The sequence below is a fragment of the Lissotriton helveticus genome, chromosome 2_1 (assembly GCF_964261635.1).
Source record: "Lissotriton helveticus chromosome 2_1, aLisHel1.1, whole genome shotgun sequence".
NCBI lineage: Eukaryota > Metazoa > Chordata > Amphibia > Caudata > Salamandridae > Lissotriton > Lissotriton helveticus.
The window spans coordinates 1,576,352,670-1,576,375,196 of record NC_136059.1 but is presented as its reverse complement, the minus strand read 5'-3'; the positions used below and the strand labels follow the sequence as shown (position 1 = coordinate 1,576,375,196).

At 38.9% G+C, this 22,527-nt stretch overlaps 1 protein-coding gene across 1 annotated transcript in view; it reads right to left on the bottom strand.

The window, feature by feature from the left end:
* SLC26A1 (solute carrier family 26 member 1) overlaps nucleotides 1–22,222 on the bottom strand; it is a 435,468-nt gene extending 413,246 nt beyond the window's left edge. Inside the window, exon 1 of the mRNA XM_078676549.1 lies at nucleotides 22,042–22,222. The gene's annotated coding sequence lies outside the window, so the exon portion shown is untranslated. The remainder of the gene's footprint in view (nucleotides 1–22,041) is intronic.
* Nucleotides 22,223–22,527: the final 305 nt, after the last annotated feature.

Sequence of the window (22,527 nt, the reverse complement as noted above, 5' to 3'; positions counted from 1 at the left end):
GGAAGCGCACCATCAAAAAAGGTGGGAAAGTAGTTCACAGAAAAGCCACTGGAGACAATTTCACCAAATATAGACTAGCTCATACTACATACCAATCCCTACCATTTTCACAAATTTGATTGGAATTCCATTTAGCTATTTAGCCTGTAGACCTCTCTAAATACCATGAGGTAAATTACTTCACAAAACACATCTGAAGTGTTGGAATTGACAACCAATTAAAATGTTACTTTCATTTTCTACTTTTTTTACCTGACATTTGATTGGTTATATACCTGAATATATATAAAGGAAGAGAAGAAAACACAGCCATTTTGACTACTACTTCTTGGTGTACATTTCAATAGGATTTTCACTAATTCCTTCAACTTCTATCTAAAGGTAAGTTTTTATTTTTAAAACTGAAGTATATTGTGCACTATAAGTTAATATGGTAAACTTTTTCTGATAGTTATATACTATCCCTCTGTAGTAGTTATAGATTTAGATAGACTTCTCTGTTATAGTTATGGATGGAGTTAGGCTTCTCTTGTATAATTATGAATTTACTTACGTTAAATCACATACACTTTTTTATATTCCTACTTCCACTCTGATACTATAGACTGCCCAAAATTAATCCCAACAGTGCCCTATCTCTACTAATATATATTTTTTTAATCTAAATTTCAGGCAAAATGGAAGGCGAACAGAAAGTTGAATTTCAAATTGTCCTGCAAGAGAGCAGCCAAGAAATCAATGATGAAAATGATATTGAATTTTTCGATGAAACTTTAGACAAAGAACTACTGCAATGTGTACAAGCAGTAGATAACCTCCTTGAAAATGAGGACATTTTACACCCTCAGAGACTACAATGTATATTCAATGATAATTATGAAATTTCTGACAATGAAATGTTATAAAGTTTAATAAATTATAAAACACAATCACAATAAAAAAAAATGCTTAAAAAATAAAGAAAATAAAAAATAATCAACAAAAACAACAATCAATTAACATACAGCATTTGAAAAGTCTATCATTCATTTTTCATTGCAGTACGCTGCCCAGAACGCTTCCCGGTTCGCGGACCGGGCGCTCCCCACGCAAAAAAAAAACAAACATTTTTTTTGGTTTTTTTGCCCCGCGGGGCCCTTTTAAAACCTCCACATTAAACCTAGGGGGTCAGGGAGGATCTAGTATGCCCCCTTATGGTCATTTTCGCCTTTGTTTTGGCCTCCTCTTGTCTCTCAATCCTACCGAGAGACAAGATGGCGGCTGCTCCGGACTGTTTAGAATGTTGACAGACACCGGAGAGCCAATCAGCTTAGCTACGCGAAGTTCCGGTACGCTTAAGGTCCGCGGACCGGAGCGCTGCCCAGAGCGCGCTTACAGATATATATCTTTTTTTAAACGTTAATTTCTCAAAATCCACTGGAGCACATATATTGAGACCTAGAAAAGGCACATCGGGCTACCAGTCCCTACAATTTTGCCAAGTTTCATGCAAATCCATTCAGCCGTTCGGGCTAAAAGTGAGGCCAACCGCCCTATGGAAAACTCAATGTTAAAAACATGTTTTGGGACCCCCCTTTTTTCTCGGCCCCCCCTTGACGAAACCCCCCCAAATTTCCAAGGGCTGCTCAGAAACAAAATGTTCCATTTTCCAGAAAATTTCAGCCAATTCCGTCCACAAACGCCAAAGTTATTAGACATAGAATTTTCAAAAATCCCATAGGGAAAAAATCCTAACTATATATACCTCCTGGCGACCTCCAGTAGGTAATATATATATATATATATATATATATATATATATATCGATATTCCTATATTTTAGAAAGTATTTATGAATTGACTAATTTTCTAACATAATTTTTTTGAAAAAACATGTTTACATGTATAATGTAATTGTTTTGCAACTGCATATTTAATTGGGAAGTTTGCTTTAACCGCAAACAGGGAGACATTAGTCTGTCCCCCATGTTCATGGTTACTTTGCAGCACATTAGCACTTTAAAAAGGGCACCTTACCTTTTCAGCGTTTGTCATGTGATCAAGGCCCTTCGCGGGCTGAAACGCGTCAATGACGAGATCCCTTGGGTTCAAATCTGATAACCAACTAGCACAGTATTATTGGGGTTCTCTTGATTATATGTTCATACCTCCGGAGTATTACCTATAAGATCCCTTGAGCATTTTACCTGTTTATGACTCTGTTGCTACTAATGTCGGCGGTCGCCACTGCTGGGCACAAATTGGGCGGAGCTCTGTCCTTGATCCAACCCATTATTACTTACATTCCATCTTGTTCCTTTCAAGACAGTTATTTTATCTGTCTGAACGATTGTCACGTTAAAGAAGCGAAGCAGGTTGAGGCCGACACCACGTCTACTGAATATAAGGCGTAGTCACGCCTCCAGCTGGCTGCTTTGCAATTTAATATTGCAATTGCTAATATCTTCACAGACTAGTCAACCTACTAGGCGTTTAAAGTTACGTCTTTACCACACTCCATTTGGTGCTTTATCTGGGTTGCTGTCTGACATTAATTACGTATTATACCCATATTACATACTCGGAATAGATTGGGCATTTTCTGACACGTCTCTATTCTTCGCCATCGGGTGTTCCTTCTGGTCCGCCTTCTCAACACCCAGCGCACTATACCTTTAAGAAACACCAGGGAGACTAATACTCTTATAAAATACACTTCCTAAAAAACACTTTTTAGAACTCTTCCATCTATATCCTGCTTGGAAGTTATAACAATTACACGATTCCAGTGCCAAGATAGTGTATTGACACTATTTTTCGAACCCTTTCGAGTTAATTTGTAAGATACAGAGCGAGGCCGATTTCGTTGACTCTGCCCCTGTCTGTTGTCGTCTACGGGCATCAGCTGGGCCCAGATTGGTTATTTGCCGACCCAATCACTGAAACGATAGGACATCTTCCTCCAACTCAAAGTGTGGGCACAAGCTTGGCCCTGATTGGCTGACTTTGTATCCAATCAGCGAAGCAATTTCTAGTTCACGCCCAATAACAAACTAGCATGGGTTTATCTAGATGCTCTTGTGGTTTAATATTCTTACATCATTGCGGGCGTCCAAAGTCTTCTATCTGGTCCGCTCGCCTACCGTGTACGAGCACTTATTACAACCCTGAGAGAACACGGGAGTGTCAGCCCGGTTGCTTCCTTTACGGTCCGCATACAACGGATTTAAGCTGCTGTCCCTGTCCGTCAGGTTACCTTCCCCTCAGCTCAGAGGGGCTTGGAGGTACCGACGGACAGGTGAGTACAGCGGCGTGTAGATCCTTTAGGCTAGGTTTTTCGGATGTTTGCTCACTTCGAGCAATATTGCCAGGGGTTCTTTTACTCCACTGGATATTGCCTTACCGCACTCCATCGCATTTTTTCAAACGTATTTCGACATTTTTTAAAAAAGGTTCAACGAGTGCTCTTGATGTTGGAACAACCTAGACTTCAGGGTTTTTTTTAAACTAAATACTTGTTTTTTTAGCTATGCACTCTGTTTTACATCTATGTATTCCTTTTTTCTACAAACTATTACATAACAGTGGGTGGATTATGATGCTGAAATGAGTGCACAGTACACTTTCGAGTATTACCCCCAATGCAAACAGCTATGTGCAGTGGCCATATTGCCATCTGGTAACCATACACATATTATTGCATTGTTAAATCTACTTTATTTCTATTTTAATATCTTCCATCATCAGCTGGCCAGGTTAGCTGAGTACCGTTGTCCTTTTCATGCCCATTGCTTTACACCAGGGGATTTTATGAAATGGAACCAATACCAGACAAGTGATTCCTAAGGTATTCCTTTTTCCATTTCTTCAGAGCGGGGCCTCATTACCTGAGCGAGTGCCAGGCGAGGTGAGGCCACTCCCAAGCAGATTTTGGGTGAGTGATTAAATAAATAAAATAATGAATGAGCAATGTCTCGTTGGATGTTATATGTCTGATTGCAATTTGTGACTTTCATCTGTTATACTGTGTGTCTGTATACACTGTTTTTTCTAGGAGAGGTGATTCTACATCCATGACCTTCGAAGCTACCACTCACTAACCTGTCAGATGGTAGGCTATTCATGATTGGTATGTTATCCTCACTACACCTGTTTTTTGTTATAGTTGCAGTAGTGTTGTTATCATAGGTCCTGAAGAAAGCCATTTCTGGCTGAAACATGTCGACCAGTTAACTTACCACCTGGATAGAAGTATTTGCTGAAACTCTATCCACACTCTGTTTTTTAACCTTGTCATCATGGTGACCACCAGAATAAAAGTTACCCTTGGCACCATGTTAGTCAATTTTAAAACACTATTTTTTCACTAATACACATTTCTCGAGCACTGCAACCTTTCTACCCTCAGCTCTTTACACCATTATTCCTTTTTGGCCTCTTTTCCATCACTGGTGGATCCGTTACTAGAACCTACTCACAATAACAACAGTGAGTAACCTAGTGGATACCAGCTTAGATTCAAAAAATCCCAGATGATGAAGCTCCGCCAATGGGTGGGCTGATGGGTTTTCTTATCTTCTCTCACTACTCTTCAGTCTATATATATACACACACTATTTAGGAGAAAGCAGACACTCTCAGTTCCACATAGACCAGTAGCACCCCTTTTGTGTTTCTTGCTAAAATATCATGATCATTTCCTGTACATATTATAGTATGTTTACATGTTACATGTACTGATTTATTTACAAACAGTTCAAACCAGCTTTTACTTCATGACATTTTTATGACAATATGATTAATTTAAGGTTCACACACATCACTATAAATTGCTTGGCATGTGCCCTAGCGTGTCATGTGATCAAGGCCGTGGAGATACGGTCAAAACGCATCATGCTGACTACTACAATGCAATAAAGCAAGTTATTTGAATAGCACAAAGTGGTCCGTACCTGCTTTAATTCAAAGGATTATATATGTAATCCAAATACCAGTTCCAAAAAAGTGTGCTCCCAACCAATACAGACTCCACGACAATATAGTTTCCAAGGGTGTTTATTCACAACGTGTATCGGCTTTCTGCAAAGCCTTGTTCACGTGAAAAATGTGCATATCCAAACAACTGATAAAGCATTCGGGTATAGTGAATAGAAATCGACATGGGACTGTCTCAGCTAATGTTTTTCAGTTAGACTTGTTCACTGGCGGACATCTTATAATGGTACAATGTATGGTATAACATGATGTAAAAAATACTCAGACATGTACATTTGTCTAACAGATCTAAAGCACAATTGCAATTTAAAGAGTTATGGGCATATAAGTTCCGCTGTATAATACACACTCCGTGTTCACAAAATCTCGGTAATGCTTGCTTGGCATTATATTAGACCACTAATTCATTTGAAATGTGTTGTGCCATAATCTTAAAGCATAGCTGCGGGAATTCACTCTGTTGTTGGTTAACAATACATTATTACATGTGATCCCTAGAGAAGAAACAAGCGAGTGTACGGCATGCATTAACCTCGAAACCAATCAGATGTTAGCCAATCCAACATGTGATCGCGACGTGTCTCGGCATGATCATCCAACTTTATCAATGTTTGACTTGTCATTGCTGTATAGTAGTGAGCAAGACATTCTGTTCCTTCAGACACAAGACAAAAAATCCAAAGAATCATAACAACAATCTTTCTTACGAACAAAGACAGGCCCTCAAATCCCTCATGGAAGATAGCAACATTGTGGTCCGCCCTGCGGACAAAGGAGGGAATGTGGTCATATTAGATAAGGAGAAATATGTTGCAGAGGCCCTGAGACAGCTGAGTGACACTAAATACTATGTGCCCATCTCCATTGAAGTGTACAATCAAAGCTTTATACAAGTGTGGGACAAACTTACCATGTGGAGGGAGAAGTGTATTCTAGAGTGGGAGGAGTACAGGTATTTAAAGAACGACCATCCAACATTACCTGTACTCTATTTGCTTCCAAAGCTTCATAAAGACCCTGTGAATCCACCAGGGTGCCCCACTGTGTCCTCCAGAGGAAGTGCGGCAGAACATATTTCTAAATATGTTGACCACTTCATCAGGGAGTATGTCACCAACTTGCCCAGTTACATCTGGGACACTAAAGATTTCTTGAAAAAGTTGGAGGGCATACAATGGGAGAGGGATTCCTTGCTCATCACTCTAGATGTCCAATCCCTCTATACCCTCATTGATCATAGTCAGGGATTGGATGCATGTCGCCAAATTTTGGATATGAGACCATTGCGACTCAGGGAGCATAGCAAAATGATACTTGCTATGATTGAGTTTTGCCTAACCAACAACATCTTTCAATTTGACACTGCGATGGGGTCATGTTTTGCTCCCAGTTTTGCAAACCTCTTCATGGGGCACTGGGAGCAGGAAGTATTCGCAGATCCTCAATACACTGATGATCTTAGACATGCGACCACATGGATGAGATATATAGATGACCTGTTCATCATGTCAAATGGAAGTGAACATCAAGTGACAGAGTTCATAGACAAATTGAATAAGGACAAGTATAACATAGTTCTGTCAGGAAACATCAGTAAAAGTATGGCAGAATACCTTGATGTCAGGCTTGACATCAAAGACGATCGAATAAGTACCACCCTTTTTAGAAAAGCCACGGCAGGCAACAGAGTACTGCAGGCCCTCAGCAGCCATCCAGAAACTCTCAATTGGAGTATTCCATATGGAGAGCTGCTGAGGGCAAAAAGGAACTGTAATACAGTGGCTGCCTATCAAGCTGTATGCATTGAAATGCTAGGTTGTTTCAAAATTAGAGGTTATCCTGACTGGGTCCTTCGGAAAGCCAAGGAAAGAGCAGATGGAGTACCCAGAGCACTTACTATCACTGACAAACCGGTGACATCTTTGGATGCCAGCGAAGATAACACTTGATTGATTATGATCTTTACCTCAGACTTTAAAGATGTCCAAATGATCATTGCCAAGAATTGTGACATCCTTAAATGTGACAACACCATAGGGAATAAGATTCCAACAAGACCGAGCATAACATATAGAAAAAACAGGAGTATTAGGGATATGTTAGTACATAGTGACATTACTACATACCATACAAAACATGATCATGGGCTCAGGTGATTTTTTACCTGAGGCCATTGCAAAGCATGCAAAAGTAGCGTGTTTTGCAGCAACATCATATACAATGCTGTTGATAGGGAAATCAGTGTATTCCTTACGTGTAGTTCGACCTTCGTCATTTATGTGACTGAATGCCCGTGCAAACTCTGGTACATTGGCAGTACCACCCACATGGCCAAGAAGCGGGTACTAGAGCATTGCAGGGCAATCACACATAATGACGAGAAATATCCTGTGGCCCGCCATTTTAGTGACAAACATTATTCCAATGCGGCCTTATTGACATTTTTTGTTTTGGAACAAGTGTGGCAAAGTCCCAGGGGTGGAAATAGGGTGTTCAAATTTAGGCAGAAAGAATCAAGAACTATTGTACAGTTTCAGACCAAGTATCCTTTTGGCCTCAACTAAGACGAAGAGCTGGCAATACATCTTAGGGAACAATAGGTATTGAAACTGACAGTAGAATAACCTGCTTCCTCTGTATCCCCCTCATGGGTCCTCTCGTTATCTCCAATAGTACATCTATGTGCATCAAAGAAAGATATACTACATCATTTTTAACTCATATTGGTTTTTGATTTTTGTCTTTTTTTGTCTTTTTTTCCTACCCTTTTCCCCCTGATCAGCACTAATCACGTTTGACTGTTGGGCTGGGTATGTACAAGACTTACAACATGTTTCTTGGATTTTAGCCATAGTATTGGACACTGAATATTGAGTGGATACATGTTATATATAGAATGGGATTTATATGGACATCTGCCTTTATGATTATGGGGAAACAGCAAGACACTTACATGGGATTATAAGATATCCTACATTGTACAACAGAGGTGTAAGACCCTGTGCAGTATCCAGCATTTGCGTGTTATCTACTCGCCCCTTACAAAGTAATAACATGATCAAGCGGTTATTTTGGGAACAACATGATGGTATTTGAGGTCAACATGAAACATACATGGAGTTGTGTTTAAGTTGTTTACATTCTGTTTATTTATTTACAACTATTTTTACGGAGCAGCCAACTGTATTATATATACAGCAATGACAAGTCCAATATTGATAAAGTTGGATGATCGAGCCGAGACACGTAGCGATCACATGTTGGATTAGCTAACATCTGATTGGTTTCGAGGCTAATGCATGCCTCACACTCGCGTGTTTCCTTTCTAGGGATCACATGTAATAATGTATTGTTAACCAAAAACAGAGTGAATTCCCGCAGGTATGCTTTAAGAATATGGCACAACACATTTCAAATGAATTAATGGTCTAATATAATGCCAAGCAAGCATTACCGAGATTTTGTGAACACGTAGTGTGTATTATACAGCAGAACTTATATGCCCACATTCTTTAAATTGCAATTGTGATTTAGATCTGTTACACGAATGTACATGTTTTACATCATGTTATACCATACATTGTACCATTATAAGATGTCCGACAGTGAACAAGTCTAACTAAAAAACATTAGTTGAGACAGTCCCATGTCGATTTCTATTCACTATACCCGAATGCTTTATCAGTTGTTTGGATATGCAAATTTTTCATGTGAACAAGGCTTTGCAGTAAGCTGAAACGCGTTGTGAATGCAAGCGTCGCGTACCATAATGCGCATGTGTCGTGAATGCGTGGGAGCAGGAGTCACAGACTGGTCGCTTACCAATCGCGCACATCACGTAATATTAAATCTGTAAGATGTAACTGAAAAACATGCAGCTGTCGAACACCGTACGTGGATCTTTCACGACTTTTCTAAAATGACAGCTAGAATCCGAGCACCCACCATGATGTGTACGCTTTGGGTGCGCGACTCCGAAAAAAAATATATATATATAAATATATTAAATTTTTTTAAAAAAAGTAAACAATATTTCAGTTTGAATTTTTTAAAACATTTTTTTTACAATTTTCAGAAAAATATATAATGTTATTTAATGAATAAAATATGTATAAATAAACGGTTAAAAAACTAGAAAATCAATACAAAAAATAGGTATGACTACTAATACACTTAAAAATTTGCATTTAAAAAAGCTTTGAAATTCACTGAAAAACCATAGGTTTCAGAGACTTTATAGTTAGAAATTAGCATTTAAAAAAGCTTTGAAATTCACTGAAAAAACCATAGGTTTCAGAGACGTTATAGTTAGAAATTAGCATTTAAAAAACCTTAGAAATTCACAGAAAAAACATAGGTTTCAGTGGTGTTATAGTTAGCCGGACATTTCACACGTACAAAACCATAGAAATTCCTCTGTTATAGTTAGATTTGCTAACTATAACTCGCGCGCCCGCAATGCACTGCTTATAATGTCACATATTACATCATTCATGACATGGTCAGTGACATCTCTGATGACATCTCAAATGACATCACTGATGACATCACTGATGACATCATCCAGTGAATGTGGTTTAGTTTGAAACTGTAATATGTGTTATATATATTCCAATCTTTCTTGAAGATTAAGTGGATATATAACTGTCTGGATGCAGAATTTAGTAGCTGTCCGACTTTCTGTTTAAGTGAGTAATTAAAAGTGTCTCACTTAATACATGGATTAGTATTAGAATTAGAATTGATGGATAACAAAACACTTGTGATCAAGCCTGCTGACAAAGGCGGTAATATTTTGATAAAAGACATAGAAGTAAACAAAAATGAGGCCTACAGGCAAATAAACAATACTTTCAAATACACCAAGCTCCAAAAGAACCCATCAATGAAATGACAATACAACTGAATGAGAAATTAAAATCCTGGCGCCAAGCAAATTTATTGAACCTGAATGAACTGCCATTTTTAACTAATGATTTACCAACAATACCGACGATATATTTTTTACCAAAGATACACAAATCACTAAAGCAACCGCCCCAGGGAGTCCAATAGTCTCTTCCTGCAGCTCCCTGTATGAGAAAGTATCGGAATATGTGCACCATTTATTAGCTCCCATCGCACAAAGTCTGAACTCTTACATTCGCAACACTGGTGATTTCTTAAGGATTTTAACTGGAATACATTGAAACCCAGATTACATCATGGCTACAATAGATGTGGTCTCACTCTATACATTGATCCAACACAACATAGAACTAAAGGCATGTACATACTTTTTACAACAGCGAAACATCTCAGAACTGGAGCATACAAAAATGTTGCTGTCAATGATAGAACAGTGTTTAACTAATAATATATTTCTCTTCAAACCATGACCTGTACAAACAGGACTGTGGTACAGCCATGGGCATCTCTTTTTCTCCCAACTACGTAAATATCGTAATAGGATGTTGGGAAAAAGAGATAGCCTGGAATACACAAAATCAAGAACATGTGAACAGAATAATTTTGTGGGTCAGAAAGGGATTTCATGCAATACCTTAACACACTGAATAACAACTCAATTGGATTAAGTTTCACATGTCACATGAACACCAAATGTATTGCATTCCTGGACACCTGGATATATATTGAGGAAGACCAAATACACTCCACCCTATACAGTAAAGAAACTGCAACAAACAGCATATTACATGGAAAGAGCTTTCACCCCAAACCTCTGCTGGAAAGCATTCCTTACGGTGAGTTCACAAGAATGAAACGCAACTGCTCAAAAGAAGATGATGCCAGAGAAAAAATAAATGAAAAATCACAATGACTGAAAGCACAAGGCTACAATGAAACAATGTGACGTAAGGGCAGACAACGAATTCAAAAGAAAACAAGAACGGAAACACTGATCTCCAAAAAAGAAGAAAAAATGTTAACCGTGAATGAACAACAAAAGCCTCCAAGATGCATCTTGACCTACAGCAAAGAAAGTGGCTGGATAAGAAAGCACATTCAAAAATATTGGCACTTGATAGCCAATGATCCAGACATTGGGCCCCTATTAGGACCAAGACCCATGATAACATACAGGAAAACTAAATCAATTAAGGATTTAATTGTACAGATTCACTTCCAACAAGAACCACCACAAACTTGGCTAAACAAACAACAAAAAGGATTCGTAAAATGCAGCACATGCAAGGCATGTAAGATCGGAGAAAATCGGAAAAGGAGTAAAACAATTGAAATCAAACAAGCGATAACATGCACAACAAAATGTGTGTATACATCAGTCAATGCAATTGTGGTAAGCAGTATATAGGAAGCACTATATGCATGCTCAAAAAAAGAATCCTGGAACACATTCGGGCTGTAAAAAACAAAGCTGTCTCCTACGCAACTGCGAAACATGTGGTGGCGTGTCAAAAGGGAGACTGGAGATCAATGCGATTCTTTGGAATGCATGCAATACCGAACCACGAAAGAGGGGGAAACCGGATTAAACAATTGCTTCAAATGGAATCAAGGTACATAATCAGACTAAGAACCAAGACCCCTCATGGGATTAACAATGACGGGGAGTTATATGTTCATCTAGAATGAAGGAGCTAAAATGTGTGGTACTCCCTTGATGAAAAAACAATATACAAGAAGAAGCCTGATTATTGAACAGTTGAATGTATTAAATGAACTATCCCTAAAAAGATATGCATGTAAGATAAAAAGGAAGAGTAAGACCGGGGCTGTGAATAGAAAATTAGTGTGTATTAAACACAAAATGATGTATAAAACAAACCGGTGTAAAGAAAGTTATGTTGAACATAAACATAAAACTACCCCTGGTGATGTACTAAACATAACACAAATGTGCAACTTAGTGACAGAATGTTATTGAACTAAGAATAATAATTTGAAAAAGCATGCAGAAAAAATTGAAATACGAACCAAACTTTGAAACTGATGACTTTTGTAATTAGTGTATATATTGATATTCATGTATTAATTGATGAAAACACTACGTTTCCCACAATGCTCCATAACAGGCAGTATGTGAATGGCATAAAAAGTAAAAAAGTGAAACAAGGGACTAACTAACCATGACAAAGAACACGCTGGGCTGAAACGCGTTGGTTATAGCCAGAGTAATACTAAATAAACAAGCTTACTGACAAACTGAAAGTGGTGTGCTTTGCAAATGTATTAAATAATTAATTTTGTCCTTGGATTCAACCCAATCGTGAACGCACCCATCTAGGACTCCAAGAAACCCCTAGGTTGCCCAATAATATCCTCTAAAGGGTGTCTGACGGAATCTATGTCACAATAAATTGACTTTTTTTTGCAGACTTTGTTAAACTATTACCATCGTACATTTGTGATACAAAATATTTCATTAGAACCATTTCTAACATACCATGGGAACAAGATATGTTAATGATTGTACTTGCTTTGACCAGCTTATACACTTGTATGACAATGGTGTAAGAGCGATTAAGTATTTTCTCAAAGGCAGATCCCTGAAATACTCCCAACATAATGAGATGTTGATTGAGTTTTTAACTTTCTGCCTAACGAACAACATTTTTCTCTTCCAAAAACAGCACTATAGACAGATCAAGGGCACGGCGATTGGCACTGGCTTCTCTCCCAGCTACGCAAACTTGTTTGTGGGCTGGTGGGAGAAGCAGGTGGCCTGGGCCGAAGGTAACAACTGCTGGATCTCGTCTATAGTGGGCTGGTATAGGTACATTGACAACCTTTTTATTTTTTGGAAGGGCTCTCGCACACATGCAGAAGCATATATCAATGAACTTAATAACAATACAGTTAACCTTCACTTGAGTTGGCACATCAGTGCAACTGAGGCTGAATTCCTTGATTTATACAAGATGGGTCAATTTACACAGCACTTTTTAGGAAGACGACGGCAGGCAATTCAATTTTAGAGGCACACAGCAATCACCCTAAATCCCTAAAGAATAGCATCCGCTATGGAGAACTGCTTTGACTTAAAAGGAATTGCACCAGTGAGAATGATTTCCAGAAGGCAGCAAAGGAATCTATAAAAAGATTTGCTGTTAGAGGGTATGCCCCTACACTATTACAGAAAACCCTGGAAAGGGTTGATAAAACCCCGCGTCATACCTTTATCAGAGACAAGAAACAGCTGATTAGTACCGAAGGTGAAACACCGAGATTTATCGCGACTTTCTCGAGTGACCGGCCTCAGATCACCTATAGGCGTTGCGGGTCCCTTAGAGATACTTTAGTGCATAGCCACTTTGAAGGAGTTATACAGAACCCAAGAATAGGTAATCTGACAGGATTTTTCCCCTGTTCCAAGTGCAAAGCGTGTAAAAATAGCCCAAAAACGATATCATATGAACTTCCCGGGAGAAAACAAAGTCAGCCTATTAACACATTTTTAACATGCACCACCCCTTATTGCATTTACTATCTAGTTGCCCCTGTAGAAAGATCTACATAGGGAGCACTATACATCCAACAAAGCATAGAATCTTGGAACAGGCTAGAGCCATTGAAAAGCATGATTTCACATATCCTGTGGCAAGACACTTTGCGCAGTTCCATAATAGTGACAGGAAACTGCTGAGATTCTACTGCTTAGATCATGTACCTGCACACAAAAGAGGAGGAAATAGCTAAAATTGCGCAGGTTAGAATCACGATATATATTGGATTTACAAGCCAAAGCACCCTTGGGATTGCACACAGAGTTAGCAATCCATTTAGGATAAACTAAGAATTCAAACCTATAGTCTGAAATGTAATGGTTTCCCCAAGTTCAATTGGAATTCATGGATATATATTTTTTTATATTTTTTATTTTTTATCTTTTTTTTACATTATTTGATTGGTGGTGACTGTATATGAAGTTGTACGAATCCATCTAAAATATGGAAATGTCATTGTCTAGCAATAGACCTTTCTAATGCATACAATGAAATGCATTACAGTGATTTGAGATTTAGAGTTGTGCCTCGAACATGCCCTTTCAGGGTTCAATCATGTAGAAATTACAATAGGGCTGTCGATCTCCATTGTGGTTTTTGCACTGCTTATATTAAACCTCAACAAAGAGCTGTTGTTTCACAAGTAAAGGATCAAGTAATTAAACATAGGACACTGTGATGAGATTTTATACAGGTAGTCCAACATATTTTTTCTCTTTTTTTAGTTGGTACTGTGTAAACGACAACATTGGCATTAATGAATTGCTAATGTAAGTGATGGTCTGATTTGTTTTGATTTCTTTGTAAATCATTGATCATGTTTGAATATTTCTTGTGGTCCAACCTTCAGAACAGGTTAAACGCTCATACTGAGCTTAAGCACGCAGTGATTCTACATATTCAAGTTGCATGTACATAAATTGCTGATAAATACTTGATTCATAATAAGTATGAATTGCTCATTCAGAGCTAAATTGTATTGTAAATATGTAGATACATTTATATCATTCAGTATGCTTCACTGAAAATGTTTATTCAAAATTATTTCAAGATGGCGCTCAGAATTGTTCAATGTGCCAGTGCCACTTATGTTGTTACCAAATGAGGTAACATCGAGGGAAAGCACTGTCCTGTTTTTATTTTTGTGAAAATAATTTAAAATGCACCTTTACCCTGTTCCTACTCACAGTGAAAAAAAGATGCGATGCCGAAACGCAACCTGTGCCGCTTCATACTATTTGGTAAAATAGAGGAACCAAATTTACCCTCAGAAAACTGTGTGCGGTCGTCTTGTTTCCTTGAGAGACGAGTTGGGAGCTGAAATATCTATATATGGTCGTGTTCGAGAATCCCAATAAATTCTGGGATATAATGTTCCCGTGAGTGCTGGTATTATTATTTACCCTGAGCCTGAATTGTTGCATGGTATACTTCACCGTGTTAGAGAGCACCCGGCAGAGAGTGAATGGGAGAAGAAGACGGAAACTTGAGAGCATATATATATGAAGACTCAAGTAAATGTATAACTTCATTTAAAGCTAAATCAATCTTTCAGCCGATAATGGTCCATGATAATTTGGATGTATACCAGGATATGGTTATCCAAGACTTTAAAAAGTTGTATACCGCCACGAATAGGAGGAATTTCGCAATTAGCAAACAAAATCGGTGCTACAAACAGCTAATTGGGAAGTTGGAGTCTGACCACAACATAATAGTCAGACATGCTGTTAAGGGCGGCAACATCGTCCTGTGGCCCGCCAACTGTATTTGGAGGAGGCGGAGTCTCATTTGGGAGACACATCTTGGTACAGGAGGCGTAACATCCAAATAATAAAATCTGCATGGATGGATAAATATTCGAAACTCCAGGCTTGGAGATGTGGGGGGTTGTTATCAGAGGGTGAATTTTGCTTCCTGAAGAAGGTATACCTGATTATCCCCACTTTCTATTTGATCCTGAAAGTGCATAAAAATATAGAGAGACCCCCGGGAAGACCAATTATTTCAGCCATATTTAGCTCAACAGAAAATACATCGAGATATCTTGACTATTTTTTACAGGACTGGGTCAAAGGAGTGAAATCCTATGTTCAGGACACTTCTGATTTTTTACGCAAAATTGACCAAGTAGTCTGGGGACCGGATTTGCTTTTAATGACTTTGAATTTATCTACCCTTTACACATCAATAAGGCACAGTGACGGACTAAAAGCAGTTGAACATTTTCTGAAAAAACGTCCAATGAATTTTTCACCCCATAACAGAATGTTACTCTCTATGGTACAGATGTGTCTAGAGCAGAATTTCTTCATTTTTAATAACCAAATCTACCAACAGGTTAGGGGAGCTGCGATGGGGGCCTGCTTCTCCCCCAGCTATGCATGCTTGCACATGGAGCTGTGGGAGGAGCAGGTCCTTTTGGGACAACACCGAGAAACTGCAGAACGCAAAATACTCCTGTACCTTAGATACATAGACAATCTGATTTTTATTTGGAGGGGTTCAGAAATCAGTGCCAGGGCTTTTGTTGATGAGTTGAATAACAAAAACCTGAATTTGAATTTTACATCCAATATTCATGCCAACTCAATATGTTTTTTGGATGTAGATGTGTTATGTGGAAAACAACAACTTGGCCACAAAACTTTATAGGAAACCAACAATCGGAAACACCGTTCTGCATGCGGCAGGCCATGATCCGCACCATCTGATCCGCGGCATTCCCTATGGGGAGATGCTGCGGATCAGAAGGATTTGCAGTTCTGACTCTGAATGTGCAATTGCACAGGAGGCTAGTAGGCTTCGTTTCCAAGCTAGGGGTTATTCCCATCAAATTTTGAATAGTGCTATCAAACATACCCGGAATATGACGAGGCAGGAAGCACTTATCCCTAAAGCTAAACAAAATCTTGAGAAAGGCAAAGAACCCAGTATAAAATCTCCTGTCATCCTTACCTACAACCGACAACACACAGAATTAAGAAAAACTGGAATTTGATAAGGATTGATCCTATCATTGGTCAGAGTGTAGAGAGTAAAACGGCACTCACTTTTAGAAGTTCTCCTTCCATCGCCAAAGCTTTAGTTAGCAATAGCCTAGAAACACAAGTTTCTAGTACGTGGATGTCTTTGAGTAAGGGTTTCAGAAAGTGTCCCCAATGTAAGGTATGTTGATTTGGGAGTAACAAAACTCATTACACAAGTCCTTTCAAACAGGAACCAATCGCAATTGCCAAAAGACTGTCATGTAGAACTGATTTCGCAGTCTATGTGCTGGAGTGTCCGTGTGGGTTGACGTATGTTGGGAGTGCCAAACTGCCCGCCCACAAACGGATACTCCAGCACATTAGGGCTATCACAAGCCGGGATCAGGCATACCCAGTTGCCAGGCATTTTGAAACTAATCATGCAGGTAACCCAGGTAATCTCCAGTATTATGTAATTGACACAGTTCTTCCATTTAAGCGAGGAGGGGATCGTGAAGCTAAATTACGTCTCCTCGAAACTAGATATATACTGGAGCTTGACAGTAAAATTCCTAATGGGTTTATTGATAGGGAGGACTTGTATACTTGTCTTTAAATCTTAGAGCTTTTCATATGTCTGCCTGGGTTTTTAACAAACATACTGTTTTATTGTTAGTTATAGGGACTTTACTGAGCTGGTTGTGAAAGAGGATTTACCATCTAGGGAATATTTCCATTCCCGTGTAAAAATTACAAGGCTGCTTCTGTTTCTCTTGGTTTTATTAATTCACATTGTGTAATAATAGATTGTATGTAAAATTTCAAATATTTGCACTCACAGCGGGTTTTTGCACATTCAGGGTATTTTGCACATAAGATCAATAAGGATGGCTTGCTTTAATAAGTTAAGAATGGAATCAAATGGCAATGTCTTTTTATTTGGCCCACTATGGGCTTTATTGAACTACTAGGCATAAACTGTAGCATCAACAGCTAAAAGGATAAATCATGATTAGCATATATTTTTTGGAACAGATTTACACTGCTATAAATTGTAGGGCTGTATTTATTGATACTACGTATTAAGGTATTTATTGATAATTGCAATCAGAGGTTTGTTTGATTTTTCTAGACAAATAACCTTGGTTTTTATCATTTATATATGCCCATAGCTTGTTGTCTTTTAGATTATAACAATATTGTGTTGCCAATGTTGATCATGTGATGTTAGTAGTATTTCTTTCATGTTTATGCCTCTCGACTTTGCACTGAATGCAATTAGTCCTTCTTTGCACTAGCACTTTAAATAGCCTTACTGATCTTGCGTAACACGTCATGTGATCAAGCTTCCGAGGGAAGCGAAACGCGCCATGGCGGGCGCGCTGGGCACAATAAAGTCGCTTTAAATTTTGCGCCAGCAAATTTTGGGTCTACTCTTCGTCATTTTTTGCTGTCGGAAGAAAGCAAGTGGTGGTGGCGACTTCTTTCATATATATATATACATACACATATATATATGTGTGTGTGTGTTTGTGTGTGTGTATTATATTTTTTTTATATTACACTGGGGCAGAAAATCTAAACTGAGAACCTGTCCTGGCATTTGCTCTATCCTACACACACTACGCAAATATCTTAATGATAATACATTTAGGGCCAGATTTATCTTAGAATTGCATTGCCCTTGCATCATGTAGGGCGACTTAAGGGCAACGCAATCCTTAAGTCAGATTTTCCAGGTGTTACATGGGTGGAGAGCGGCTGTTCCCACACATCCATCCATATATTTTGCTGCATTCCCAGATTTACCAAAACAGGTAAACATATGAATGAGTTCAAATGCTACCGCTTCCTGATAGAGGTGCACCAAGGAGAAATATGTTTATTATTTCTTGTTATATCCTCTTTGTAAGTGTGCTGCACACTTAGAAATAAGAGAATGCCTCCAAGGATTGCTTTTGTGCAGCAAAGTCTCCCTTCATGCACCAAGCAATCTTGCCTGAAACACGGGCATTCATGTACGATTGGCACTCGGCTGCACTGAGTGCACCAGCGTGGAGAGAGATAGCAGGAATGCGTCATATATAAGTATAGCTTGCTTAATCTCCACAACGGCCCCTCGCGGCGGGATGCCTGGCTTTTACCTTGCGGATACCATGCCGGGGTTATCTCACAGGGGAATACCAGGACGGGTTCCCTAAGCAAGCGCTTAGAAACCGCTTGGTGATTTGCGCTATATAAATTCCTGTACATTCCTGTACATAAATATGGCACTTTCCTCTCTCTCCATTTGACGCAGCGCAGCAAATTGTCTTGCTGTTTTGCACCGCATGAAATGATGATATATCTTTGATTTGTATTGAGGCTCTTCATCATCTTATAAATCAAAAACTGCCCATGAACCTATACCCAAAAGCTGCTGTCCCTAAACAACTGTTAAATTGAACCTTCTATCATTGGAATTGCAATATTAAATATAGTGGTATATGCATAGTCAGTGATAATTTACATAATGTATCACAAAATGTACATATTTATTCGATACAAATATTTTTATTTGATGATTCCACAATCAAATAAATGAATGCATCCTTTGCTGCACCAAACACTGATTGCTTTACAGTTCCAAAATGATTTGCTCACATCTTCACTGTATCAAGGCTAAAATATCCAATCACATAATAATGAACTCACAATATCGACCATCACTATATCCTCAAGGTAAGCACATTGATGGCCTGATAATGACTTTGGCGGTGTGGCTCCTGCTCCGCCCCTCCGATGAGCTGCCAAATCTATGGTCAGATAGCCCACCAGATTAGGAGTTCCCTCCTGTCTGACAGGCTGGTTTTTGGTGTTATCACAGCGGTGCCTCAGAAAATGGGCACTGAAATAGGAACGCCAAAAACAGTACCCTCACGGCATGGACTGAAAAGTACATTCAGTGCAGGAACTGGTAGCGCAGGCACATAGGGGGCACATGTTGTGCTCCCCCCCTACATGCATCCACTTGCAGAGGGGAAACAGGGGGCCCTGCAGAGCCCCCTTTGTTTAATCTTTGCTACAGTGTTCATTGAGGAGGAACCTCCATGACACCGTCAGCGAAGGAGAAACTCGTAATATGCTATGCATATTGTGGCCTCCTGACTCCCGCAACACCACCAGGGAACGGTGGTTCACTGGCGGCTGTGACGAGGCTGTGGTGGTCCCACTGTCCACATCATAACAGCAAGGTCGGGAGACTGCCACCACCTTGCCCCCATGAGTCTGGGGGTCTGTGGACCACCAGGCTCGTAATCAGGACCTTAGAGTTAACAATAGTAAAGCTATACTTCCCTGGATACAGATACCTTGAAGATGTGGTATAAGTATATGGTGATTGATATACTATTTTTGATTGGTCTGTAGACCAAAATTAATGATTTCTGTATTGTTCCTTTGACCTACTTTCATGGCCAGAAACTATCCAGCACGTGCTCCTGTTGTTCTACAAAATGCTTATCATTTTAAAATATATGGGTACTGTCCTTTGCAAGACTGAATAGTTGAAATTCTTATTAAAACTCCATGGGTCAGAGCACAAAACATTTTTGACTGTTACTAGTGAATGTCCTCAAAGGTAAATAGGGCAGTCAGTGGTACAAAGACAGTTTACATCTGTATTAGAAAAGTACATTTGTTGAAATGGTAGTGTAGGATAATAACTTTGTGAATATTCATTGTGTTCCATTTTGTACTGGTAGCATTTTGTTGTGTTGTTTCTTTTGTGTGTTTGTGCTAAACTAATACATTGTACTATCAATAATATGCTATAATGTGACTAAAGTGTTATGTTCTGTCTTAACTGTTTTGTTGTTTGCCTGTTTCTTTTCGAGGTATGGAATTGAGGTGCGTTCTGTTAACCTATGTAAATATTTTAGAAATGTCTACAGTTACTGCTACATTTTTAGACAAAAGCAGCACACTCCTTTAAAATTCCGGAGACAAACAACCCTTCAACACTCTATAAGGTGGTAACATTTGGCTGTTCTAGCTTTTCAACTAAGTAAAACACCAGTCAGCCCAAAAATGTGGCAGAGAAATTACCACTTCAGGGTCAGATGACAAAATGTTTTTGACAGGAGCTATTTCAGGTCTTTGGTGGTAAATTAAGTTAGTGCTTGATGCAAACACTTTCACCTGCGAACTGGGAAAGTAGATTTCTGATGGTGTTAGTATATGACAAGAATTTGTGTGCATTATAATTGCGATGGTTATGTGTTCAGTTCTTTTTGTACTGCATTGTTGTAATGTTATTTTCTTGTGCTGTACTGTTGTTGTTGTGTTCCGTTTTGACTTCTTTGTTGTGATGAGCTATGTTATGTTTTAATTATGTTATGCTGCTTTGTGCATGGTATTGTGGTATGTTATGTTGCTTATTTTAGATATGTCACCAAAAAATGCTGCTATATTTCCAGCCAAAAGCAGCACATGCATTGACAGTCCCTGTGAGAAGCATTAAGTAGCACCTGCAAACTTTGTTTGTGATCCTATCCTGTCTCTTACATTAGCACTTGCAGTGCTCACTTTATACAATACTGCCTTGGGTACTCTATGACACTGCCTTGTGCCTCAGCACAACAGGGATCCTCAGAAGCAGGAAGTGCTCCGCTCTTATCAGCAGGAAATGCAGCAACCTAGCAATACAACGTGTAGATATGGACAGCTTGCTCTTATAGTCACAAGTGTTTGAAGAACCTGTACACTCTCTAAGGGAACCCGGAAGCAATGAAAATAACTCTGAGGGAAATAAAATATAATATGCACTTTTGAAATGTTGATGAAATTAAGACAAATGTCAGATTCATAGAGGCAATATATTCAAAAAAGCAAAACACGTTCAATCAAGACAATCGTGCGTGCAGATTTGAACTAGTAACATTGAGGTTCAGCCTGAATGACAAGGGCCTCTTCTATTGCAGGTGGCACTTCGTGGGGTTATATATTGCTAAAGATATGAGTCATTACATACCTAGTGCTTTAGTGAAGCAGCATACTCTCTGTTCGAAAAAAAAATTAAAATGATTTGAAAAATGCCTTCAGGGATATTTTAAAGAATTTGGAGATCTTGGTTCAAGCATATTTTGGGGGCCCTTGTACGGAACGGAATCTATTTCAGCTCTTTAATGTCCTCTTTGACGGAGTAAGTGACAGTGCACAGACACACTTGTCCACATTCTAAATGTGTTTACATGTAATATTCAGGGATGGCAATGTGTGTTTTTAATATTGTTAAACAGCAGCTGCTCTCTAATGTTATTGCAAATAGGACCTCACCTATTTCTCATAGGTGAGGTCCTGATTTGATCTTAAAGAAATTATTTTATAGATTTAGCATGAAACAAACACATTTCTCTACAAAATGTAATAGACACATATATCACCACAATTAAAATAAATCAAAGGAAAATGGTATTTAAAAAAATCTGTTTAAGATTAATTCATTCAATGTCATCAGGGCAAGCCTCTGCAGAACAGAGCGGGTTCGATCAGGGGGCACCCTGAGCGCTGGGGCCCTGGGCCAGAGCCCACTTTGCCATGCAATAAAACGTCTCTGTATTATTTAGTAGAGTTCAAGATTTGATTCTTACCTTCGTATGTTCTCTTCTAGAGGATCCTATCGGGCCAGTGCTAATCAAACATTCGTTTTTCTTTTGGTGGAAAACTGCATCAGAAACGTCGCAACGCTTCAGTTGTGAACTATTGTAAGTTTTCACTGTGACAATCGGCGGTTTGTCTCATAGAAAGGCGTTCAAAGGGCAAGTGGCACGCGATAACATCCAATGTGACGAAAGACAACACTGAAGAATTTTAAAGCCGGGACGATTTTGTTTAAATAATGTTCAAGATTGCTGATTAACCGGAGGCACGCAAAGAATTGTGCTGAGACACACTCATAACTTGATTGAACTTTGACTTCACTTCTTCGTTTGAACAGATGCACGCCTCCATAGAAGACTCTCGCCGCAGAAGTACGGGTGTGCGTTGTTCTGCTCTGCTACACTTTGCTGAAGAAAGAGCCTGGTAGAAATGGCTTTCAATAAGTTTAGGTGGTATATTATTTAACAGAAAGGTTG